Below are 27914 nucleotides of genomic sequence, written 5' to 3'. Positions count from 1 at the left end.
TTGTCAGGCCCATCCCAGTCCAACGCCGGCATCTCTACATCATGGCTGTGTTTGATGCAGTCAGGTGCCTTTCAAGCAACTTGTCTCTCTCGAAAACTGAGAGATGCCAATGAACATAGGAACAGGAGCGGGCCATTCAGCCCCTCGAGCCTGCTCCGCCATTCAATGAGATCATGGCTGAATTGTGACGTAACTCCACATTTACCTGCCTTTGGCCCAGACCCCTAAATACCCTTTGCTTACCAGAAGCATATCTTTCTCAGAATTAAAACTAACAACTGATCTAACGTCAATTGCTGTTGGTGGGAGAGAGTTACACACCTTTCCCACCCTCTGTGGACATTTGCGGGCTAATTAATTTGTGGTTAATTATGGATGGGCAGTTGCTTCTGTCAGCTACAGAGAGGATAGTCTGACATAATGGCAGAGCAGGCTTGAAGGGCCGAATAGCCTACTCCTGCTCCTAATTTCTATGTTCAATCGCATTTGAAGTCTACACGTCTGATGTCTAGTTTTGTTTTAATACGAGGTTTTGACCCATTCCAACTGCATTTCTGCTTGGTCTTGGGAAAACATTTTAATTCCCGGCTGAGAAAGACACAAATATCATAGAATCATAGAATTTACAGTGCAGAAGGAGATCATTTGGCCCATCGAGTCTGCACCGGCTCCTGGAAAGAGCACCCCACTTAAGCCCGCACATCCACCCTATACCCGTGAATCAGTAACACCACCTAACCCAAGGGCAATTTATCACGGCCAATCCACCTAACCCGCACATCTTTGGACTGTGGGAGGAAACCGGAGCACCCGGAGGAAACCCACGCACACACGGGGAGAATGTGCAGTCTCCGCTCAGACAGTGATCCAAGCTGGGAATCGAGCCTGGGACCCTGGAGCTGTGAAGCAACAGTGCTAACCACTGTGCTATCGTGCCGCCCCAATGAAACAATGCCGAGGTGCGCCTGTTCAATGCCAGCAAAACATTGGCTGGTAGATTGAAATAAATATAGAAAAGATATGTGCTGCTTACTTTAGATTAAAATGGGTGAGCCCTTTGCACATAGCGAGGGAAGAGTTAATGGAAGAGCTGCTGACACATATTGAAGCTTCAAGGGGTTGTCACCTAAGTGGCAAATATACTTGTGAATCTGAAATAGATCCAACAAGGTGCTAATTGCATTGCTGCAATTGCTGATGGCAATTAAAGCCAAAATGCAGTAAAGCTGGAGCCGAAGAAGAAATTGTTTTTCCTCACAAATAAAACATTTAATTCAGGAGGGCATTGGAGAGGAAATTAATCCTTACGCGAGTCAAAAATTCAATAAATTTGTTCAAGGCATACAAGGTGACAGGACAATGTCCCAGTATCCCGCAAAGGGGGGAGGGGAATTCCCATGGTGCTGGAGTTGACATTTCGGAGCTCTATTGCGTATGGAGTGAGTCAGAGGATTCCTCTCCTTAGGCGGTCCCTCCGGATGGAGGGGGCTTTGCTTCACTCCAGTTCAATGGATTCTGTGATGGCTGACAATCCAATGTTCAATCTGTGCTGCTCGCCAACGTAACGGGCGTGATAAAAGAACTCCCACACAGCCGATGGAGGCCATTCTGCCCATCGAGTCTGCACCGACCCTCTGAAAGGGCCCTCTGCTGTCTACCATTGGGAGTCCCAGTTGTTGTGGCAGGATGTTCTTTTATAAGCATGTCGTAATCTGGAGCTATGGATAGTGATGGCAGAGGCTCCAACATTCTTCCCATCCCATGGCTGACCAGGAAACTCTCCCAGTCTTACCGCCTGCCTGTGTGAGTGTGGAAGGATTTGCAGGTTGACACACAACCTGTTTGGCCGTGTTATGAACGCACCTGTGGACTAACTGTGGCTCTCCTCCCAATTGGACCCAAAACAGCGAATGTTTTTGAGTTTTGGGCCGGAAAAGCCACCTAAAACTCCCCCAAACTTAAAAAGGCACAAACAACAATGAGGGGGAAGTAAGATGCCAGCATGAGGGCAGTTTGTCGGCATGTCCCCGAACCTGTTCCGAGGCCAGCAACAATGAGTAGATAGGGAAACTGGAAAGTTAGCAAAAAGGAGAGAGAGAGGAAAAAGAAAGACAAGGAGGAACCGCAGGAAGGGGGGAAGGGTGAGGGGGGGAGAAAGAGGAGGAAGGACTGGAGAGGCACAAAAGACGCAACGTGGGGGCAACCCAGTCCCCATCCACAGGAGAGACACGGCCAAAGCTGACAGGGGGAGAAAAGAAAGGGGGGGGAAGGGGAGGAGAAGGGGAACCTCCCCCCCCAGGCCGACCAGGGAGGGCACAAAAGGGGGGTGGGCTAGATGGTGGGGCGGGGAGGACTATACACCGAATCGGAGGTGACAGACTGTATATAGAAAAATTTAAGGGGAGAAAAGGACAAATGTTTCTGTATTGTACAGTAAATGAAAACGAACGGCAATGCACATAATTTTGAAAGTGCCAATAAAAAGATTTATTTAAGAAAATGAATGCACCTGTGGTGATACCAAGGGCTGGTGCAGACCCGACGGGCTGAATGGCCTCCTTTTGCACTGTAAATTCTATGATCTACGATCATGGTCGTGTTGTAATTCACCGACTGACCTCTAGGAGTCTCATTAGTATATAAGTGAATGTTAGTGTCAGGTGACCTCAGACTGACTGGAGAGCTGGGAGAGAGGATGCTTGTGCATGATCATACTGTTATTCATCTGTTGGTTTGTATATAGTTGACCCACAGTTAATGTTAATAAATCATTTATAGCTTTGGCTACAAGAGTTCTTGTAATATAAATCAGGCCATCTGACAAGAACATTACATGGAACCAGGGTTGGATGGTATTAAACACGGTAGCACAGTGGCACTGTTTCTTCAAAGTGCCAGGGTCCCAGCTTCGATTCCCGGCTTGGGTTACTGTCTGTGCGGAGTCTGCACCTTCTCCCCATGTCTGCGTGGATTTCCTCCGGGTGCTCCAGTATCCTCCCACAAGTTCCGAAAGACGTGATGTTAGGTAATTGGACATTTTGAATTCTCCCTCAGTGTGCCCGAACAGGCGCTGGAATGTGGCGACTGGGGACTAGTAACTTCATTGCAGTGTTAATGTAAGCCTACTTGTGACAATAAAGATTATTGTTATGTTATGTTTGTTGGAGTAATAACAGAGAAGAAGAATTTTGGGGGGACATCAAAAATCCTCCAGCACTTAAAAAATTGCAAACTGTGGGCGGCACAGTGGTTAGCACTGCTGCCTCACGGCGTCGAGGTGCCAGGTTCAATCCCATCCCACAGTTAATGTTAAGAAATCATTTATAGCTTGAGCCACAAGTGTTCTTGTAATATAAATCAGGCCATCCGACAAGGATATTACAGCACCTTCTTTGGCCATCGGGACCAGAGTGGAACTTGAAACCAGAACTGCTGGCTCAGAGACAGGGACGCTACCCACCACGCCACAACACCTCAAATTGGCCAATGTAGTGCCCAGTTTTAAACCGGAAAGCAGGGCTAATCAGGATAATTGCATGCCAGCTGTGATTCAGTGTTGCCTCTGAGTCAGAAGGTTGTGGGTTCAAGTGCCACTCCAGCGACATCAGCACGGAAATCGCGACTGACATTTCAGTGCGGCACCGAAGGAGCCCTGTACTGTCTGAGGTGCTGCCTTTCAGATGAAATGTTAAACAGAGACCTTGTCTGCCATCTGACATTGGCGTAACACTATTTCAAAGAAGAGAAGAGGAGTTATCCCCAGTGCCCCGGACAATGTTTATCCATTAATCAATCCATCTTGCTGACATCTGGAAACGAACTGAATCCCGTTTTTCAAAATGGGAGCATTTCATAGAATTTACAGTGCAGAAGGAGGCCATTCGGCCCATCGAGCCTGCACCGGCTCTTTGAAAGAGCACCCTACCCAAGCACACACCTCCACCCTATCCCCATAACCCAGTAACCGCACCCAACACTAAGGGAAATTTTGGACACTAAGGGCAATTCAGCATGGCCAATCCACCTAACCTGCACATCTTTGGACTGTGGGAGGAAACCGGAGCATCCAGAGGAAACCCACGCGCACATGGGGAGAAAGTGCAGACTCCGCACAGACAGTGACCAAGCCGGGAATCGAACCTGGGACCCTGGAGCTGCGAAGCAATTGTGCTAACCACTGTGCTACCGTGCTGCCCGGCTTGTAATTTCTTGGCTTGTAAGGCCCAGCCTCACACTCAGAAGTACAGTCATCCAGAGAGTAATCCGGGATCCTTGTAATCGCCAATCGAGAAGCCAGGAAAAACATGCTGAAATAATAAAGTAAAGCTCGCATACGGTTTAATCTCAAAAATCAATATTTAAAACTGTGGCCTAATTAACCACTGGCTCTGGAATGCAGTGGCATTTTACATGTGTTCTTTCTTATTGTTTTGGAGCTATTATAAATGAGCTCTTGGGTTTTAAGTATTCTCGAAGTTCAATTATCGTGAAAACAGATTGCAAAAACAAAATACAAATAGAAGTGGAAGACTTAAAGGGGCATGGTACTAACTGAAAAAAATCATCCAGCAAAATTGATGTGGGTCTATATTCCTCTTGGTGCCTGTTCTAAGTATAAACCTGCACTGCACAAACATATCCGTTCAGCTACTGTTCCCCAAGGACAACTAAATGTGCATTATTAAACTCATTTGCTTCCCATCTCACACTAAAAGAGAATTTTCTGGTTCTGCTGAATCCTTCCCCTCTCAAATTGGTTGGAGATCAGACAAGGAGACGTCAATTAAGTCACAAATTCGCAAAATTAGTGTCACACAGTGGTTGCAGCACAGAAGGAGTCCACACGGGACGCCATGATTGTACCGACTGCTCGAAGGACAGATTTACCCCTTGCCACCGCCTTCTCCCTGTAACCCTACATAGCACAGGGCTAAATCGCTGGCTTTGAAAGCAGACCAAGGCAGGCCAGCAGCATGGTTCGATTCCTGTACCAGCCTCCCCGAACAGGCGCCGGAACGTGGCGACTAGGGGCTTTACACAGTAACTTCATTTGAAGCCTACTTGTGACAATAAGCCATTTTCATTTCATTTCATATTCTTCCTCATCAGATAACAATCCAGTTCCCTCTTGAACGCTTCGATTGAACCTGCGACACACTCCGAGGCAATGCATTCCTACCCAAAAAACTCACTGCGTGAAACAGCTTTCCCTCGTGTCTCCATTGCTTCTCCTGCCAATTACCTTACACCTGTGCCCTCTCATTCCCCATCCTTCCAACAATGGGAACGGTTTTCCTCATCCACGTTTGTCCTGACCCCTCATGATTTTGACCACTCTGCCCCCTGCCCCCCCCCCCCCCCTTTCTCTTTTCCTAGGGAAACAGTCTCCAACTTCTCTAATCTGTCTCCGCAATGGAAGTTCCTCATCCCGGGAACCATTTTCGGGAATCTTTCCTGTAAAATTAATTGAATCTTAAGCCCAACTAGAGAGAGACATTAAAAGCCGTTTCACAAGTCTGCTCTTGCCGATGCGGGGTTCCGTTGTCATGGAAACATCCTCACTCACACACCATTTGGTAACCATAAGGCGAAATTTCCAGTGTGGGAGAAAGCAAACGGCACCGTCAGCTAAACTTAGAAATATAAATTGCTTAAGTATCTTATTTCAGTGATCTCGGGGTACATCTTTTTTGGTGTCTCAAGAACGAATGCCTGATTCGCTGACTCCATCTCTAGCTGGTGGAGAATGACAGCAGATATTTACCAGGAAGGACATTAAATATCCTTAAATAAATATTTAAATATCGTTGATTATGGGATATAACACTGTTCTGACAAAACCTGTATCGGGAATAGAACCTGCATTAGAACCTGAATTCCTGACCACATATCCGTGTCATCAATAAGATGGCCTATTTCCATCTCCGTAGCATTGCCTGACTCCATCCCAACATCAGCCCATCGACTGGCACCCTCATTCATGTCCTGGCTACCTCTAAACTTAACTGTTGCAATTCACTCCCAGCTGGGTTCCAACGTTATGCCCGCTATAAACTTTGTCATCCATAACTCTGTTGCCCGTATCCTAACCCACATCATGGAGTGGATTTAATATGGGCAATGGGGGGTCTTGCATACCTGATGAATGAGGGACCTGTGTCACTCCTGTGTGGGGAGGCCCAACAAAATCAAGTGCCTCTCAGGCACTTAACTGGCTACCCCACCGCACCGCCACCGCCATTTCCGTAATCCCCAATGCCACAACCCTCCGAGATTTCTGTGATGCTCTGATTCTGGCCTCTTGCATCTACCAGATTTTATTTTATATTTTTTCTTTAAAAAAAATTTTTTTTTAAGAGTATCCAATTCTTTTTTTTCAGTTAAGGGGCAATTTAGCATGGCCAATTCACCTACCCTGCACACCTTTTTGGGTTTTGAGGGTGTGACCCACGCAGACACGGGGAGAATGTGCAAACTCCACACGGACAGTGGCCTGGGGCCGGGATCGAACCCGGGTCCTCGGCGCCGTGAGGCTGCAGTGCTCACCACTGCGCCACCTTGCCACCCCACATATACCAAATTTTAATTGCTTCACCATTGGTGACTGTGCCTTCAGTTGCCTGAGCGCCAAGCTCTCGAATTCCCTCCCCACCTCCCTTATCTCCTTTAGGACACTCCTGCCTCTTTGACCAATCTTTCGGCAATCTCACCTCATCGTACCTTCTCTGGCCCAGCGTCTAATTCTGCATTATAATGCCGCCGTGATGCACCTTGGGTTACATTAAAGGTACTATCTAAATACCAGTTGCCGTTATGGCACTGTGAAAATACGCTTGGCAGGCATTGATGCGTCATATCGACATGAAAAAACATGTTCCGCCCGCAGTTACATAACTGTTTGCAAAGGGTCCTTTTTAAAAACTGCTAATCACCTGCCTCTTCACAGGGAAATCACAGAAAATCAATTATCAGTGAGGGCCTCGTCATCTATAAAGCTGCATTTTCTCCAGTCCTTCAATGTTCATGAAATTATGATCTGGTATATATATAATTACAACAGGTTCAGTTATAAATAATCTGTCCTGTGACAGGATTGCCTGATAATCGGCTCACATGAATAGAAAACAAACTTTTGTCCATTAACAAAGTTGTCGTCTCTTTTGATGTCTGTCGAGAGTTCTTGAATCTTCCAGACACAGGTACTCAATCTCTTCATGCAAGGAAGCTGTTCCTTCCAAAATGTGATCATGGCAGCTCCCTTTCCATGTGCCAGCTGTGGTGATGTGCATCACTGTAAATACACAAGGGGTTAATGTAAATACCCTACGACTAAGTAAACACTAGAGGGAGCACCAGAGGCGTCATGACATGCAGACATGCAGCTAATGAACACATAGAATAGGACACGATCAATGGGCAGTCAAGTCACCCAAAGGTGACACATCCACAAGGGGGCATTACACAACCCATATATAAGGACAGGGCACACTTGCTCTGTCTCTTTCCACAGGCGATACTTCGAGAGTAGGACAGGGGCAGATCAGAAGCATCACACCCACCACGTGGCTTAGAGCAGACTGGTTAGTTAGACTGAGTTACTATAGCAAGATTAGCAGGAGAGTCGAACTCATAGAGAACTGTGCTAATGGTTCAATAAATCACATTGAACTTACTTCAACGTCTGGAGTATCTTTTGGTCAAAGCTGGATCGAGTAGCAGCCAGTGTTTTCCCAGACATAACACAACACAAGCAAGCTGTCACAGGGGCTTTTCAGGAAGGGTAAAAAAAGAAATGCATGGATGGACTGACATTCCTGGTCTGTCTCCCTCTGCCTCAGCCAGGCACTGAAAGCAAGTGCTCATCCAAACTTTCTTATCCACGGCCGCCAAATTGTATGCTGCCAATTAAACAACAGCAGCTTGCATTTATAGTGGGCCCTTAATGCGGTAAAGCACATTGTTCTGCATAGGAGCACAGTGAGGCAAAATTTAACACTGCATCACGTGGGATGCAAAGACCAAAACTTTGTCAAAGAGCTAGACTTTAAGGAACGTCTTCAAGGAGGAGAGAAAGATGGACCAGAGGAATTCTGGAAAGGAATTCCTGATATTAGGGCATTAGAAGCTAAAGGCACGGCTGTCAACGAAAGGGTGAAGGAAATTGGGAAGGGGTATAGAAAACCAAAATTGCTGTAATGCAGACAAAACCGTAGATCACACTTCTGAGGACCAGGCATATCTCTTTGATGAAAGTATTAAAAATAACCAAAACGTGGTTTAAACAAAAAGGCAAGATTTGCATCCTCCGTTCAGGCTCGTGCAAGCAATTAAACTCAGATTGACCCTACCGAGCACCGTGTTCCCACTAAACGATTAAACTTAACCTAAGTTTGCATAGCTCTTCCAATTCAACTCGGATTGAGCCCACCTTGCATAGCTCTTCCGCCAAGCTATTAAACTCTGACTGGCCTCACATTGCATTGCTCGTCCATCAAGCAATTAAACTCTGATTAGCCTCACATTGCATTGCTCGTCCATCAAGCAATTAAGCTCTGATTGGCTTCACATTGCATAGCTCTTCCACCAAGCAATTAATAATATAACAACCCGCTTATTGTCACAAGTAGGCTTCAATTAAGTTACTGTGAAAAGCCCCAAGTCGTCACATTCCGGCCTGTTCGGGGAGGCCGGTACGGGAATTGAACCCGCGCTGCTGGTCTTCTTCTGCATTACAAGCCAGCTGCTTAGCCCACTGTGCTAAACCAGCCCCATATGCTAAACCAGCCCCATTAAGCTCTGATTGGCCTCACATTGCATTGCTCATCCATCAAGCAATTACACTCTGATTGGCCATGGGCTTTAATTACATAATTATTTTCCTTTTTGATCTAAGAGTACGTGGCTGCATTTAGTGCCAACATAATGCACATTGTGCACTAATTACTAGTTATACACTTCTCTACTTATGAAAATGCATATCACATTAGCTAACATGAACAATGCTACGGGAGATCCATTGCTCCGGTTTCCTCCCACAGTCTAAAGATGTGTAGGTTAGGTGGATTGGCCATGCAAAATTGCCCTTAGTGTTCAAAAAGGTTAGGTGGGGTTACTGGGTTATGGGGATACGGTGGAGGTGTGGGCTTAAGTCGGGTGCTCTTTCCAAGGGCCAGTCCAGACTCAATGGGCTGAATGGTCTCCTTCTGCACTGTAAATTCTATGATTCATTTCCTGCCCTATCTCATTCCTTCAAGTCCAAACATTTTTACAATCTTGACCTTGAATCTACTCAATCACTGACCATCCACAGCTCTCTGGGATAGGGAATTCCAAGGATTCACAACCCTCTAAGTGAAGACATTTTTCATCATCTCACTCCTTAATGTCTGGCTCCATTCTATAGGCTCTCTTCTGCAACCAGGGAAACACCCTAGCATCTACCCAGCTAAACTCTCAGAATCTTAAATGTTTCAATGAGATCACCTCACGTTCTTCTAAACTCCAGAGAACATAATAATAATAATCTTTATTGACTAATCACAATTAGTCTTACTTTAACACTGCGATGACGTTACTGTGAAAAGCCCCTAGTCGCCACAATCCAGCGCCTGTTCGGGTACAGAGGGAGAATTCAGAATGTCCAAATTACCTAACAGCACGTCTTTTGGGACTTGTGGGAGGAAACCGGAGCACCCGGAGGAAACCCACGCAGACACGGGGAGAACGTGCAGATTCCGCACAGTCACCCAAGCCAGGAATAGAACCTGGAACCCTGGAGCTGTGAAGCAACAGTGCTACCCACTGTGCAACCGTGCTGCCCCAATAGGCCTAATCTACTCAATCTCTCTTCATTGGCGAACCCACTCATCCTAAAGGAGTCCGTCTAGGGAGCCTACATTGTACCTCCTCTAAGATTACGATGTCCTTCCCTAAGTATGAAACCAAAATTGGATGCAGTACTCTACGGCATGGTTTCACCAATGTCCAATATAATTTCAAAAAGATATATATCTTTACTCTTGTACTCCAAGCCCTTTCAATAGAAGTTAACATACCATTTTTTGTGCTGTTTGCTGTACATGCATGTTGACTTCTTGTGCTTCCCGTGCAACCACACTCAACATTTTATACTTTCACAGCATTTAAAAGATATTCAGTATTTCTATCCTTCCTACCAAAGTGGATACCTCACATTTCACCACATCCATCGGTCACTTTCTTGTCCAGTCACTTAATGTCACCCAGGACTTTGTTGCTTTGTTGTCTTTGCGTCATGAAGGTTGAGTCCTCCAGAGATCTGTGCACAAAATCTAGGCTGATGCTCCAGCGTAGTACTGATAAAGTGCTGCAACTGTTGGAGAGGCCAGTCTTTGGTTGAGATATTTGTTGCACATGTGGGTTATTGTAGTTGTGTGCAATGTCTCTTTAAGGACAGTATCACATGACACGTGTGACATCATCATCTACATCACTGGCTTTTGGGGAGTCTGGTGCCAAACCTTGTACATTGAAGACCTATTCAATAAACCTCTGTTAATTGTGCATCAAACCCACGAGCTACGTCAATCTATTTCTTTTGTACTGTTAATCTAAACATACAACCGTTTACAAACAACCGTTTACAAAAAGAAGACAGGCGACAAGGAAAGAATGAAGAGAAAGAAAAAAAAAAGTTTTATTTTTAATAATCATTGGAGTGGAACAGCTTCAACAGATTAATCGGTCAACTGATTAACAGAAGGCCAGATATAGCTGGAATCGGAATCGGTAAAGCTTTGGGGCAAAGGTTCAAAGGAAGGGCCCATCGACTCTAAACCAGCGATTCAAGGAGTCAGGCTATGGGGTTTGCCACATGCAGTACATTAAGACGTGGAGTGGAGATGCCAGCGTTGGACTGGGGTGGGCACAGTAAGAAGTCTTACAACACCAGGTTAAAGTCCCAACAGGTTTGTTTCCAATCCATTCACCTTAGGAAGGAGCAGTGCTCCAAAAGCTAGTGATTCAAAACAAAATCTGTTGGACTTTAACCTGGTGTTGTTAGACTTCTTACTTAAGACATGGAGGTAGAGCGGGACAGAGAACAAAGATTATCATAGCCTGCATGGAAGCGAGAGTTGATGCAAGTTAAACCTGTTCTAAGCTGGTAATGCATCTTGAATGAATCAGACACCTGAATTAAGCGAAGGGGAGAGCATTCCGACATTGTGAAAAATGGCTGGAAATTTTGGCACTATGGGCTCCTTTGATGAAGACTCAGAGAACTGGAAATCATATTCAGAGAGGTTCCATTATTACATTTTAGCCAACAAAATATCGGAAGAGATTAAGGCCCCTGTATTCCTAAGTGCAATCAGAAGCAAAATTTGTAATTTGATAAGAAGCTTAGTTCAGCCGCACATCCCCGGAGATAAGACATATCAATAACTGGTGAAAATATTAGAAGATTATTATTCACCAAAGCCGTTGATTATCGCGGAGGAGGTTTCAATTTCAGCGAAGGAATCAGTTAGAAGGGGGAAATGTTGCGCAGTTCATCGCAACCCTCAAGCGATTGCAGAGTTTTGTGAATTTGGCAATTTGTTAGGCAACACGATTAGAGATTGGTTAGCATGTGGTTTGAAAAATGAAGCCATTCGAAGAAAGTTATTAACGGAACAATATCTTTAAGTCTGAAGACTGCATTAGATATTGCTGTTTCAATAGAGCTCACGGTTAAGGAGGCTTCTCAGCTCGGAGCAAGCACAAGGATCCATAAACTGGTTGCCGCCCAGAAGACGTCTACCCAGCAACAGGAGTGTCATCGCTGTGCAGACACAGGCCATTCACAGGCTGATTGCCGGAGCAAGGGCAGCCAATGTAAATAGTGTGGCAGAACCGGCCACACAGAAGAATTGCTGGAGTAAAATAACTTCTCCAGAGAAGAACACTGAAAAAGGAAGACAGAGAACTTACTCAAAGGAAGAAACAAAACAAACTAAGAAAATACATAATGTGGTAGAAAAGAATATCAACCACATTGAAACTAGAACAATTTGTTCTGATGAAGAATTAAAGTTGAACGTACTGTCAGTCCATGGTGAGTCAAATCATTTTTGGATAGTATCAAATTTGAATGTGCAGCCTACTTGAATTCATCACATATAATTCCTGCTGTCACCATAATTCCTGAGACTGTTATGAACAGAAACTTAACCACCTGTCATTAAAACCAGAAGATGTGATCTTGAGGATCTACACTGAAGAGATAGTACCACTGAGAGGTTACAGCACAATCAACATTGAGCTAAAAGAACAAAACCACAGTTACCACTCCATGTGGTGCGAGGAGGTTTACCAGCTCTCCTTGGCTGCTCTTGGCGAGAAAGAATTAAATTGAATTGGAGTGCTTTCAACAGATTAGTTGATTCAAAGTCAGACTTATGGACCATAATGGAAAAATACAACAGTGTTTTCGAAGACATGTTGAGGTCCATGAAAGGTGTTCAATTATCCAAGAAGATGAAGGAAAATAGTCAGCCGATGTGTCCAGGCTAGAGCTGTACCCTATGCAATACGTCTGAAGGTTGAATCCAAACTACTGAGACTTGTGGAAACAGGAGTATTAGAAACCATCACAACTAGTGATTGGGCAACCCCTATTGTACCCGTCATGAAGCAGGATGGTGCAATTCGTATCTGCAGAGATTTTAAGACAACAATCAACCCGGCCTATGAGTGGATCAATACCCACTACCATTGATTGAAGAATTGTTCACAGGCCTAGCAGGAGGACAGAAGTTCAGCAAGATCGGTCTATCGCAGGCTTACCTGCAAATTAATGTGGCAGCTGAATCTCAACACCTGCTCACCATCAGCACTCACAAAGGTCTATTCGCTACAAGAGGTTGCCTTTAGGAATAATGTTAGCACCAGCTTTATTTCAGCACTCAGTGTACCCTATATGGGATACAGTGTTACCTAGATGATACACTTATCGCCGGCACTGAGCAAGAACATTTGCGACACTTAGAAGCTACACTGAAATGACTTTAAATGCTTGGGCTTCATGTTAGGAAAGATAAATATGATTTCTATACAATATCTTGGACATGTTATTGACAGTAACAGTCTACAGGAAGCAGCTCAAAGAAATGAAGCTATTACAGAGGCTCCAAGACCAATAATGTCACTCAACTTAGTCATTCCAAGGGTAAATCAATTACTCTGGAAAATTCATCCAGAATCTGATGACAGTATTGAAACCATGATAAACATTGTGCACAAAACAGGCCTGGCAAAGGACACCAGAATACGAAAAGCATACCAATCTGCTAAAAGCGCTGAAACAGTCAGAAGTGTTGGTACATTTCAACCCAAAGTTACCATTACAACTTACCTGTGATGCTTCACCATACGGTGATGGAGCGGTGGTGTCACAGATACACCTTCAGGGGAAGACAGACCAATAGCTTTTGCATCTCGTACGTTAACAAGTGCAGAGTCTACCGAGGCTCGGTCGGAGAAGTTATATTGGGTGTCCGGAAATTTCACCAATACCTGTCCGGTCGTCACTTCACTTTGCTTGTTTTTTTAAAAAGACACTGAGCGGGATTCTCTGTCCCCCCCAGCACCGTTTTCCGGGACGGCGCCCCCGGCAGGCAGCGGGATCCTCCGTTCCTGCAGCCGGCCAATGGGGTTCCCCATTGCGGGCCACCCCACGCCGTCGAGAAATGTGTGGGCGTGGGTGCACTGCCGATAGAGAGGAGGATCCGGCTGACGGAGAATTCAGCTGACTTTATTCCAAACAAATAAATTATGGACAATACATAGTCCATCAAAACACAGTCAACAGTTTGCATAGTTTTTCCCTTTTTAATCCCTCCCCCCTGCTCCCGCCCCCCCCCCCCCCCAACGACGAACAGCTCCTCAAATAAGGTCACGAACGGCCTCCACCGCACTTCGAGCTTCTCTCCAAACCCCTCAGAGCAAACTTAAGCTTCTCCAGCCGGAGAAAGTCGTACAGGCCCCCCAGCCAGCCCGCCACCCCCAGCGGTGTGTCCAAGCTCCAGTTCAACAGGATCCACGACACGGCCCCCTTCCCCTCCGGCAGCCCCGGCTCCTCCGAGACCCCAAAGACCGCCACCATAGGGTCCGGCCTGACCTCAGCCCCCCCACTGTCCTGGACAACGTCCCAAACACCCCCTCCCACAAACTCTCCAACTTCTCGCAGCCCGAGAACATGTGAAGTGGATTCACCGACCCCCGCCCACACATCTCACAGACGCTGCCTGACGCCGCAACTGATCGGCCAACATACAACTCGCTTTCTCCCCTGACTCATACTGCACCCGCCTCGCCCTCCATAGCCTCCCCACCACCTTACCCGTCGTCGGCATATCAAACTGCCCCTGCAACCTCTTCCTCTCCACCTTTGTGGGGGCCGCTGAGTATCCTCTATCCACCTCCACTGTCCCGAGTAACAGCCTCTGCCACTCCTTAAACAAAATGATCTCACCTCAGACCACCATCTTAAGCCTCCTAAAAGGTGGCCACTGACACCTCCCTGTTCTGATTCAGTTCCACATAATTCCTAATCGCCAGCCTCACCTTCTCACAAAACGTTTTGTCCACCAGAGGTCCCGAATCCAACCTCCATCCCGGCCTGTGCACCTGTCCCGAACTCAGCCTGACATCCAGGTAGTACGGCGCGTGGCCCAAATTCACATTTCCTGCGTACTCTGCCCTGACCGCCCCCATCAGCACCGCCTGCCTGACCACAAAAAAGTAAATTCTAGAATACACCTTATACACATGCGAAAAGAAGGAATACGCCCTCCTCATGGGTCCACAATCCCCATCCTCCCCATAAACCCACCCAGCTCCTTTATCATCTTCGACCTTCCCATCAACTTGGGGCTTGACCTGTCCACCTTAGGCTCCATTACACAATTAAAATCCCCTCCCATGGTCAACTTGCGTGTGTCTACATCTGGAATTGGCCCCAGTAGCTTCTTCACAAACCTCAAATTGTCCTAATTAGGTGCATACACATTGACTAACACTACAGGCATCCCCTTTAACACCCCACTCACTATCACAAACCTCCCCCAGGTCCCACACCTCCCTGGCCCCCACAAACCCCGTTTTCATGCTCAACAAAAGGGCCACCCCCTCGACTTCGAGTCACGTCCCGAATGAAACACTTGCGCCACCCATCCCTTCCTCAGCCTAACCTGATCTTTCACCCGGAGTTGTGTCTTCTGCAAGAAAATCACCTCTGCTCTCAAACCCCTCAGGTGTGTGAAAACCCGGGACCTCTTGACTGGTCTGTTTAACCTGCGGATGTTCCACATCGCAACTCTTACCAGAGGCCTACGCATACACCCCCCTCTATCGCCCGCAATCGTCCCCCTTCGATTCTGCCTTGCCCAATCTTACTCGAAACCGGGCCAATCCAAGATGGCCCCCCACTCCGCCCATGACCACGCTCATCCACCAAAACTTCCACGTCACATAATAATAATAACAATCTTTTTATTGTCACGAGTAGGCTTACATTAACACTGTGATGAAGTTACTGTGAAAATCCCCTAGTCGCCACACTCCGGTGCCTGTTCAGGTACACAGAGGGAGAATATCAGAATGTTCAATTCACCTAACAAGCACGAATTTCGGGACTTGTGGGAGGAAACCGGAGCACCCGGAGGAAACTCACGCAGGCACGGGGAGAAGGTGCAGACTCCACACAGACAGTGACCCAAGACAGGAATCGAACCTGGGACCCTGCAGCTGTGAAGCAACAGTGCTAACCACTGTGCCGCCGTGCTAACCCCTCCCCCACTCTTCCCAAACCCACCTCCACTCGCCTGGCCCTCCCTCGCGGCCTCCTCCCCCACCACACGTCCGTTCACTAGCATTGCTTGCTAACGTGGCATCTCCCACCCAAAGGTCCTCCTGCACCTTCCCCCCCCCCCCTCCCCGCACCCACCAGCCCCGCCTTGGCCTGCGCATCCGGCCGGCTCCCAACCCCACCCAAGGGGCCGCAACAAACACACCCCCGACATGAAAAAAACCACCAAAGTTCACAAAAATAACCTCCTCTACAAAAAAGCAAAAGGTGGGAGGGGGAAGCAATCGCTCCGCTTACAAACTTACAGCTTCCAACAACCCCCCCCCCCCCCACTATCAGCAACCTAAAACAACCATATCTCCCAGTTTCTACGGACTCAGCTCCTCCATCCCACACCACCCCTCAGCTCTCCCCCAACTTATGGTCCTCGATAAAGTCATTCGCCTCCTCTGGCGTCTCAAAATAATACTCCTGCTCATCATGAGTTATCCAGAGTCTGGTCGGGTACAACGCTCCGAACCAAATCTGTCGTCTGTACAACACCGTCCTGACCTTGTTGAAACCCGCACGCCTCTTCGCCAGCTCCGTGCCATTGTCCTGATAAACCCAGACCCTCCATTCACAGATTCACTTCGCCCTGGCCCACCTCAGGATCTTTCCTTGTCCAGAAACTTGTGCATTCACACAATCGCCGCCCGATGTGCCTCCCCTGCTCTTGGCTTCTGCCTATGATCCCAGTCGGCCTCTGGGGCCTTATCCAGCACCTTCTCCTCCACCGACCTGGCCAACATCCTCGAGACGTACTTTATGGCACTCGTTCCCTCCGGCAGACCCACAATCCGCAAGTTCTGTCGCCTGGACCTGTTCTCCTGATACCTCCACCATCGACCACAGCAACTTACACAGAACCCCCAGGATCCCCACCTCCACCTCCAAAGACACAATCCAATCGCTCTGGTAAGACACCACCTTCTCCACCTACCGGAGCGTCATCCTCTGCGCTTCGAGGCACTTTTCCACCAGATCCAATGATCCGCGAAGAGGTGCCACTGCCCCTCAATTGCCTTCGACCAGTCACTCTGCATCTCCCTCCTCTGTTGTCGAGGTTCCTCCTCTAAGAAGATCATCCGTTGCTCCATCTGAGGCTTTCCCATCACCGAGGGCCCTTCCCCTCCGTTATTCTCACAGTTGGTGCTGCGCCACAGGTCTCCTCCAACTCCTTAGCCAGGTCTTTAACTGTCTTCTGCTGGGGCCGATAGTCAGTCACATGCCTATCCAGTGGACAACCTTTCTCCGTTCCACTTTTCTGCCGAAACTACCCAGATAGCGGGTAAAAAGTGCCAAAGCCAACACCATCGGGCCGGAGCTGCCCTGTGTGCGTGCCCTCTCACTCCATGGCCCCCCCAACAGAAGTCGTCACTTCACATTGCTGATGGATTACAGGCCCTGAACAGCTAGCTTTGGGCCACACAAAGGTATCCCTTCGTTGACTGCAAGTAGACTCCAACGATAGTCATTAATCCTATCGGCACATTCCTATGAGGTCAAATGCCATCAATCTGAGTTTCACGCGGCTACATTATCACATTTACCTTTACCAGCTGGCCAAATACCACAGAGTCATAATAATATTATTTATTGTCCACAGATTGAGAATGTTCCAGTGGCTGCAGCTCGAGACATACCAGACACGACCTTCTGATGGGGAAGGTACTGGAAATGGTGTTGAAGAGGAGGAGAGCAGGGAAACATCCTGAATTGAAACCATACATTTCCAGGCGACTCAAATTAGCACAGGGCCGACGTGGGTTGTGGGTGAATGAGAGTAATTATTCCTCCAAATTTACGACAAAAATGTTTTGGAGCAGTTACACGAAGGACACCCAGGTATAATGCAGAGGAAGGAACGAGCACAAAGCTACTTTTGGTGGCCAGGAATTGATGCCCAACTAGAAGAAAAAGCAGGACTGTGCCAGTCATGTGCCATGGTGAGGAACACACCACCATTGTCCCCATTGCATCCGCCTAAAATGCCACTGCACCGTCTGCACGTTGGTTTTGCTGTTCCAGTCGAGGGGCACATGTTCATGGTTGTTGGAGGCGCACACTCAAAGTGGCCTGAGGTGGTCAACCACTGCAGAACAAACCATTGAGAAACTCGACAAGATCTTGGGAAGATTTGGAAAATCAGAGCAGATCGTGTGTGACAATGAACCACAGTTTACAGCCCAAGCGTTCGAAGACTACTTCAAATGTGTGGAGTTCAACATATTAAGTCAGCACCTTACCACCCATTCGTGGTTTAGCCGAAAGGTTTGTCCAGTCCTTGAAACACGCACTGAAGTCTTCAAAGACTTTTCAGCGTCATGCCAACAGTCTTTTTTAGCAACATACCGGAACACAACACCTGCAACTACACAAAGCTCACCAGCTTTGCTATTGATGAAAAGGAAGCTGAGGACCACCTTTGATTTACTCTCGCTGGAGGAGACACTTGACATAGTAGAGCAAAATCAACAGTCACAGATCCTGAGAAGAGAAAGTAACTCAGGAACAGCTTGTTTCATAGATACATAGAAGATCGGAGCAGGAGGAGGCCTTTTGGCCCTTCGAGCCGGCTCCGCCATTCATCACGATCATGGCTGATCATCCAACTCAATAGCCTAATCCTTCTTTCTCCCCATAACGTTTGATCCCATTCTCCCCAAGTGCTATATCCAGCTGCCTCTTGAATATATTTAAAGTTTTAGCATCAACTACTTCCTGTGTAATGAATTCCACAGGCTCACCACTCTTTGTGTGAAGAAATGTCTCCTTATCTCTGTCCAAATGGTTTACCCTGAATCCTCAGACTGTGACCCCTGGTTCTGGACACACCCATCATTGGGAACATCTTCCCTGCATCTACCCTGTCTAGTCCTGTTAGAATTTTATAAGTCTCTATGTGATTCTCCCCTCATTCTTCTGAACTCCAGCGAGAACAATCCCAACCTAGTCAATCTCTCCTCATATGACAGTCCCGCCATGCCTGGAATCAGTCTGATTTTCATCAAAGAGAACAAGTGTTTGCGTGCAGCTACACCACTGGTGGGAAGTGGGTCCCGTCAACAGTATTAGCTCAGATCGATCCAATATTCGACACAGTCCAAACGGCAGATGAACCTGTGTGGAGATGCCACGTGCATCAATTATTGTCAACACACGTTAGTGTGCCAATGCCAGAGCTAATTCAAGAGAACGGTCTCCGTTCCATCTCACTGTAACTTCCCGTTCATCTACAGAAGAGGAGATTCCATCTACAAGTACCCGCTAGTACTGGTCTTCCCTCGGAAAAAGAGACTGTCACGCCTTCCAGAGTAGAAACATCTACTAGAGATCGTGAAAATACATTTAATTCGAGAATGACAAAGTCCTGGAAGTGCGCAGGCAACGAGCAAGAAATAGACACCCACCTGATTATTTTATTGACTGTGTTATTACAATGTACTAATTTGTTGCCTGCACTTGTATATGGATGTAAATGACTTTTAAAAAAATACTAGTTTTTAGTTGTGGTGGACGTTAGAAGGGGGGGGGGGGTGTTATATATGTGGGTTAGTGTAGTGGTGTACAGTGTCTCTTTAAGAACCGAGTCATGTGACATGTGTGACATCATCGGCTACTTTGCGGGATTTTGGGGAATCTGGTGCCAAACCTTGTACAGTGAAGATCTATTCAATAAAGCTCTGTTAACCGTGCATCAAAGCCACATGCTCCGACGGTCTAGTTCCTCTGTACTGTTAGTTTAAAGAGACAACAATGGGCAGCACGGTGGCGCAATGGGTTAGCCCTGCTGCCTCACGGCGCCGAGGTCCCAGGTTCGATCCCGGCCCCGGGTCACTGTCCGGGTGGAGTTTGCACATTCTCCCCGTGTCTGCGTGGGTTTCGCCCCCACAACCCAAAGATGTGCAGGGTAGGTAGAATGAATTGGGTACTCTAAATTTATTTTTTTGAAAGAGAAAAATAAAGAGACAACAATATGAAACCAACGTGCAGTCTGCTCTCTCGGATGGACATAAAAGATCCCATGGCACAGTCTTGTGGAAGAGCGAGCAAATTCTCCCCAATACTTATCCCTCAAGCAACACCACTAAAACAGATGGGAGGTTGCTGTGCAAATATTGATTCCCGTGTTTCCTACAATACAAAAACAATTGCAATACAAAAGTTGTTGTTAGCTTCAAAGAGCTTTGACACGTCCTGGATCTATAAATGCAAAGCTTTCTTTCTTCACTTGAATACTCCCCATTATTTCCTCTGCATAGATATTAATAATGATGTGGAGATGCCGGCGTCGGACTGGGGTGAGCACAGTAAGAAGTCTTACAACACCAGGTTAAAGTCCAACAGGTTTGTTTCAATGTCACTAGCTTTCGGAGCACTGCTCCTTCCTCAGGTGAATTCACCTGAGGAAGGAGCAGCGCTCCGAAAGCTAGTGACATCGAAACAAACCTGTTGGACTTTAACCTGGTGTTGTAAGACTTCGTACTGCAGATATTAATAGACACTAAATCCTGATCGGTGCATGTTCGATCTATGCTTGAAGCATGCGAATATTTTTCCCAGGAGCTATTAAACAAAAACAATGATTTACTCCCTTAAAACATGATGTGTGCACACATCATTACTGCCTTTGACATCGCAGTTCACTATCACAGTATGCTGGAGTCACATTTATCCTAATCAGAAATATCTAAGAGCTTTCTGTCTCTTATTTCTTCCAAGAAAGAGTGACATTTTGTTTGAATGTAAAGAAAATTAGCATCAGGAGTCTGAAATGTTATCATTATGGAGGGGTGCAAAAGTGTGGAAGGTCAGATTCAGATACACCAGAATTACAGCTATTCTAAAATACACAAGGGAGGAAGGAAAGCTTACCCTGACTGCTCTAGTTAGGTTGTTAAACCTCTTTTTGCGCTGCTAAGGAATCTTGGCACTCAAAGAGCTGGCACTCAATGCTCAGCCAGCTGTTGCAAAAGAATGCACCAATTTAGTCGCTAGTCTCAAACAGCCTATCCCCCATGCTCTGTATTTCCATTAGCAGAACATTCAGATCAGAAATACTCAACAAGACAGGCAGCATCTGTGGAGTTAAACAGAAATTGTGTTCAATTTATGTTACATAAAAGCCTGGGAACAGTGGGATTGTTTTCAGTGGGATAGAGAAGATTACGGGTATGGTGATATTCAGATATCAATATACATGATCAATGTATGTAAATGTAGTACAGTCATTTCAACACTAGATGGCTCACAGTCAGATACTATAAGAACTGGTTTCCAGCCTTTTCTAAGTCAGATGATGATGATGTGATTCAGGACAGTGAAGAAGCAAGATATAGAATAGCTAGAGTGAGAGAAGTTAGAGCTAGTTTGTTATAATAGTGTATGGTTAGATAGTTATCTGTATTGTACTTTAATTCTTTATTGTTAGTTTAGTACGGAGTAAAAGGACTCACTGTATTAGTTTATTACTCATTAAATAGTTAATCTTTCAACAAGAAGACTATTGGTTATTTGATCATCCTGGATTCAAGAGTAATATGTATATTTTAGATCAGTCATTATTTAAAATATCACAACGGGATGATTGGACGAGCTGTTCGGACGATAAGCTGCTTGAAGGCCTAGATTGATGGGATGTGGATCCAGGATTAAATATAAGACAGAGAGCAGGAGCATTTAATTTTATGTTTATGAGTTTGTGAAATGCAAGTAGTGAGCTGGTGTCCACATTCTAACCAGCCCACCCAATGCTCACTGACCTACAATCCCCCTAATATGGGGAGTTGGCGGTGTAGTCTTAATGTCGCTTGACTAGGAATCCAAAGGCCCAGGCTCTGGAGACACAGATTCAAATCCCACCACCACTGCAGCTGGTGGAACACAAACTCAATTAATTGGCAGGCACAGTAGCACAGTGGTTAGCACTGTGGCTTCCCAGCGTCAGGATCCCAGGTTCGATACCCGGCTTGGGTCACTGTCTGTGCAGAGTCTGCACGTTCTCCCCGTGTCTGCGTGGGTTTCCTCCGGGGGCTCCGGTTTCCTCCCACAGTCCAAAGATGTGCAGGTTAGGTGGATTGGACATGCTAAATTGCCCTTTGTTAGGAGGGGTTATTGGGTTACGGGGATTGGGTGGAAGTGAGAGTTTAAGTGGGTCGGTGCAGACTCGATGGGCCGAATGTCTCCTTCAGCATTGTATGTTCTAGTCTGGGATAGAAAGTGAGTTTCAGCAATGTTGAGCATGAAACTTATCATCAGTTGGGGGGCGAACCACACCACCCATCTGGTTCACTGATACCCTTTAGCAAAGGAAAGGTCTGGCCTATATGTGACTCCAGACCCCAAACTGTGTGGTTGGCTCTAAACTGCCCTCTGAAATGGCCTTGCGAGTTTGTCAAGGGGGCGCATTGATAGAAACCTACTTTTAGAGAAGAAATGATTTAGTGACATTATACTATTAAAAATCATATATTAGCCATCATGACAGCAGAGAATGCTGAGAGCATGGGAAAAGATCTGATAAGGAAGTCAGTATTCAAACTGACTATCCACGTTCAGAATAGACTCATTGTTATCATTACTGGGCAAACATCCCAGTTTTAGAAAACATGGTGGGAAACAGGTGGTTCGATCACGCCATATTATAGAAACATGGAGAAGTTTTCCCATGCCATATTATCTCTTAAAACTTGATTGACAGACATTTTGGTCAATTAGATGAATTATAATTATTTTACCCCAATCACAGTCAGAAAGGGGACAGAACCTAAAAAGATTATGATTTCCTTATGAGAAAGGGAAAGGACCTTTTTTGCTCTCTCCAAAATCATCTCTCATCTCTCTCTCTCTGAATTCATCTTTAACCTAACCTTTGAAACCTATTCCTACTTTGCTTTGCAAACAGCTATTTCCTTTTGTTTCATTTTTGTATTGTGCATTTTGATCGGAAGAGATTACCATGAACTGAATTGTATTTTGAAGTCAACTCAACCATCTGTATCTGCATTAGACAAACAACTCTCTAGATTCTGTATTCGCATAAAATTTGACTTGATTAGTAGACTTTGAAACTGACATAAATAAAGCTATACTTGACTTCACTCAAGAAGCTCAGTCTCAAGTTCTGTAAGACTAATATAGTGCGGCGACACATAAATATATTAACAAAGGGAAGCATGGTGGCGCAGTGGTTAGCCCTGATGCCTCACGGCGCCAAGTTTCCAGGCTCTGGGTCACTGTCCGTGTAGAGTCTGCACATTCTCCCCATGTTTGCGCGGGTTTTGTCCCTGTTTTGTTACCTGTGTGGTAGGTAACATGTGCTACTCAAACCTTGGTTAGTGATGAGGTCTTCTGAATCTCGATGCAGAAGATTCAAACTCGTCCAGTTGTAACAAAAGGGTTATTGAGTAACTACAACAATAATTGCATGAGTTCTTTTCACTTTTATGCTAGTGATAAGGTTAACAAGATCTAACTACAGTAACTATACGTAACTCCACTGGCCATCTGAACTAGTCTGCTATTGCTCTGGTCACAGTGCGCCCAAGAGAGAGAGAGACCCAATGTGGTTGCCTTTTATACCCCTGTTGGTCCGGCCCTCTAGTGATCATGTGGTGCTACTGATTACACATTAACCCCTTGTGTACATGTACATATAGAGATCACTGCAGTCCCCACAACGCAAAGGTGTGCAGGGTAGGTGGATTTCCCACACTAAATTGCCCCTTAATTGGAAAAAATGAATTGGGTGCTCTAAATTCATACTACAAAAAAAAAAAAACAACAAAATACAGATCCATCACTCACCACCACCTTCCCAAGGTCAGTCGGGGATGGGCAACAGATTCCAGCCTTGCCAGCGAAGCCCACATCCCATGAAAGAATAAAGCGTCGCAGTTTTGTTTGATGCCGCTGCAGTGAAGAGCCTAGGGACATTTTGGTACATTACAGGCGCTATGTGAATGTAAGTCGGTGTTGCTGTCATGATTAAATCAGCAATGCTGTTAACATTTGAGAATAGCTTAAATAGACAGTCGCAGGAGAAGAGCAATGAAAGGATATGGGAACAGGTAGGACTATGAGGAGGGTAAGTCAAACGGTCTGTTTCCATGTAATAATTTCTATGTATTTCTGTAACTTGTGGGTCTTGCTAAATATCTAGTCTCGCCACTTACACTTGGGTTAGCGCCAGGACATCATGGTGGGTATAAGTCTTGCTGTCTCCCCTCTGCAGAACGATGGCGTCCTCGGGATTTTGTCCTCAAGATTCCCGAAGTCTATAACTTAAGAAAGAACTTAAGAAACGCATTGAGGAAAAAAAGAATCAGCCAGACAGGCTAGCAGCCTGAAATGCAATTAAACTCTGACTGACCTCACTCAACGTAGTCCCCTAATTATAGGATTGTTGACTGAGGCTCTCATCACTTTGAAACAATTGGATGTTGTAACATAGCCACATAAACAGCTCTAATCAAAGCCACTGTGGTTGAATCAGATTGGATATCCTCCTTTTCAAATCCCTCCAAATGGGATGCCAATACCTTATATTTATATAGCACTTTGAACAAAATCAAATCAAAAGTTTTTCATCCAATGTCATTATCATGGGCTAGATAACCAGTGTGGGTCAGGTCGGTGCCAACTGTACATGATTCAATCCCCATTGTGCCTGGGGTAGATTCGGGACTGGCCTTCATACCCTACCAATGGTGGACGTTGTGGCGCTATGGGTTAGGACCTCCTTCAGGAAGAGAATTGAAGAGGTTTCTAGAGATGATGAATTTCCTGTAAACTGAGTAGCTTGCTAGGTGTGGGCGGGTGTGGGGGGGGGGGGGGGGGGGGAATGGGGGGGGGGGGGCGGGGGAGATGGGGTGGAATCGCATCTAGGCCGGACAGCAGAGGCCCAAATTGGTCCCGTTGTCCTTTGGTCAAGCTCCTCCCAATTGGACATTTTCAGTCTCTTTATGGACTGCCGCTTAGATCCTGCTTCCCTAAACATTGCCAGTTGCCGTAACCAGGGCAACGAGAAACAATTTGGATCCGGAAGTTTCCTTTCCTCGTTAGTGCACCATTTGCACTCATCCAGGCAAGTGGAGAGTATTCCATCACACTCCTGACTTGTGCCTTGTAGATGCTGGACAGGCTTTGAGGAGTCAGGAGATGAGTTACTCATCGCAGGATTCCCAGCCCCGAACCTGCTTTTATAGCCACAGTATTTAAAAAGCAGGAAGCTGAGCGCGGCAGTACAGGAAGTGAGGTAAGTGCGGCCTCGGCGAGGTGTTCCTCGTCGAGACCCAGAACAAAAACAAAGCCCCCTCTGATAGTGAGGTCGATCTTGGCACTGCATTGAGCAGGCATTGAGAAACACCCCGTTATTCGTGTCCAAAACAGGATACTTTTTTTCATTAAATGGCGCCCATAATCTCCATGAGAAATGCATGCTCGTATTCTCAAAATGAATACTGCCCGTGGGCACTGCACTGGGAGTAGGAAAATTCCCCTAACATCGCTTCTTGAGGCTTGTATACATGTTGACGGCATTACCTGGGCAGCTCGTGAGGCCCCAGTGAGGGCATGTCTAACAGTGAGCAACTACAGTCTCCCAGCAACCAGACCTTGGACCTTGTTCTTCTTCAAACAAAGGTGGATTGGCTGAGGATGAGATCAGTGATGAGCAATCAGAGAACTTATAATTTACCCACCTAGCCACTTTGTAGTGATCACTTGCACGTTGCATACTAATGGAGGAGCGCCCTTTTTAATTTAATTAATTGGAACTCCTTGCTAAAGAGAATGCCAGCCCTCATTAGCCTACAGAGGTGACTGTGGTATTATCATAACTGTAAGAACTGCAAGGGTTAATGAAATGTCTAGAGTAGCTACTAGAGTGAGCTACAGATACAGGTATATAAGGCATTGATGCTAAGCCTTGTGGGTGAGAGTAGTCCAGGCGTTAGCTAGAGACAGTCAGAAGTATAGATAGTGTGAGTGAGAGCAGATCATAGTTTATGCCAGTATTAAGATCAGTTGTAGATGAGTGCAGTTTATATGTTAAAAATCAACTGTGTATTATTTAGAAGTAAGCGTCCAATCTAAATTAGTAGTGTTAATACATTTACAGCTTTGTTTAAAGTCAAGCTATCTTGTGGTCTTTGTGAACACTACGCCAACCATCCTGAAATGAGCAACACGAAGAACACCACAGTGACCAAATGTCAAGTTTAGGTGGCTGCCCCTCATGTCTGAAAAACGGTTCATCCCAATTTCGGGTCAGGCATCGGAGGCACTCTAACACAAGAACTTAAGAAACAGGAGCAGACGTAGGCCGACTGGCCCCTCGCACCAGCTCCGCTATTCAATCGCATCATGGCTGACCTGATGTGGCCACTTTCCTGCCTGTCGTCCCCCCCCCCAGTCCCCCCCGCAACGTTTGACTCCCTTGTTGATCAAAAATCTGTCCAATTCAGCCTTGAATATTCAATGACCCATGAGCCTCTACCGCTTTCTGGGTTAGAGAATGTCATAGATCAATGACCTTCAGAGAGAGAAATTCCTCCCATCACCTCATAAATGGAAGACCCCTTGTTTTGAAGTTGTGGCCCCGAGGTCTAGATTTCCTCCAATTGAGAAAACATCCTCTCGGCATCTATGCTGTCAGGTTTCCCCAGAATCTCATCTGTCTCAATAAACTACCTCACATTTATTTACAATCCAATGAGTACCTGCTCAACATTTCCTCATAAGACAAACCTCTTCATCCCAGGAATCAATCGAGTGAACCTTCTCTGAACTGCCTATTGAACTGCCTACTGCCTATTTGTGCCTCTGAGATAGGCAGAGATGACCACAGTTTCAATGTGCAAACGTCAATTCTTTGTTAAAATGTCTGCCTTCCAGCACGGTGGCGCAATGGGTTAGCCCTGCTGCCTCACGGCGCCGAGGTCCCAGGTTCGATCCCGGCTCTGGGTCACTGTCCGTGTGGAGTTTGCACATTCTCCCCGTGTTTGCGTGGGTTTCGCCCCCACAACCCAAAGATGTGCAGGGTAGGTGGATTGGACACGCTAAATTGCCCATTAATTGGAAAAAATGAATTGGGTACTCTAAATTTATTTTTTTTAAATTTTAAATGTCTGCCTTCGCATACTTTCTGTTTGCTTTATGTCTCTCTGTAACTACGCCAAGGGCCTGACCACCAGCACACAATGTGCGGTCAACAGACACCTGCAATCAAACGCCGAACAATTGAATATAACATTGCCTCCAACGCATGAAACATCCCTCCTAAACAAGGGGACCAAAACGTTACACAGAACTCCAGATGTGGTCTCAGCTAAGGCCTGTGCAGTTGTAACAAGACTTCCCTACTTTTACAGTCCATCTTCTCTTGCAATAAAGGCTAATGCTACGGCCTGAAAAATGATACCCTCAAATAGGTCCTTTGTGTACTCCTGTCACTTCTGAATGCAATATCCTACCTCAAAAGAATTCGCACTGAACTCCAACATCTTATTACTGAGAAAAGTGATATACTGTCAAAGATTTTTGTCTTGTACTCATCAAGACAGAACCACAAGAATGCCACATTTCAAAGGGAAACAACACTAGACAACAATTATTCTTAACAGTTAAATGAAAGTCTACATGCCTGGGCTTGGGGATAACTCTTTCCTGGTGCATCCTCCATGGCAACATCTCAACCAATCAGAGTCCACTTGCCAACCAATCAACACCTTTTCTCATGAAGTGTAAACTGCTCTTCCCTTTGAGGTTTGGTCTTCTCACGGTTTTGTCCTGATGCGTGCAAGTAGAAAAGCTTCAACAGCATGTTTCTTTTTTCAGCGATAATCAAGGTCTGTATTGCAAAACAACCATTAATAAATATGTTTTGCCTTCAAAATGCCCCCAACGAATATCCATTGCAAGCATTGCACTTTACTTACTGAGAGAGAAAAAAATGTCATTCTGCTCTGGAACAGGACTTTGCACCAGGAAATGACATCGGGAGGGGCCTACACGTACATAAGAAATATGAGGGGGGTTGGAC

At 46.0% G+C, this 27914-nt stretch overlaps 1 protein-coding gene across 2 annotated transcripts in view; it reads left to right on the top strand.

Annotated features, from left to right (window-relative positions):
* LOC140425597 (transmembrane protein 158) overlaps positions 1-27914 on the top strand; it is a 75620-nt gene that overhangs the window by 34036 nt on the left and 13670 nt on the right. Inside the window, exon 2 of one of the 2 annotated variants that reach the window (XM_072510079.1) lies at positions 17478-19573. The exons of the other annotated variant lie outside the window; for it this stretch is intronic. The gene's annotated coding sequence lies outside the window, so the exon portion shown is untranslated. Of the gene's footprint in view, positions 1-17477; positions 19574-27914 lie in introns of those variants that run through there. 2 annotated transcript variants of the gene reach the window in all.

This window comes from Scyliorhinus torazame, chromosome 6, assembly GCF_047496885.1.
Source record: "Scyliorhinus torazame isolate Kashiwa2021f chromosome 6, sScyTor2.1, whole genome shotgun sequence".
In the NCBI taxonomy this organism is placed as follows: Eukaryota; Metazoa; Chordata; class Chondrichthyes; order Carcharhiniformes; family Scyliorhinidae; genus Scyliorhinus; species Scyliorhinus torazame.
This window is presented reverse-complemented; position numbering and strand designations above follow the sequence as displayed.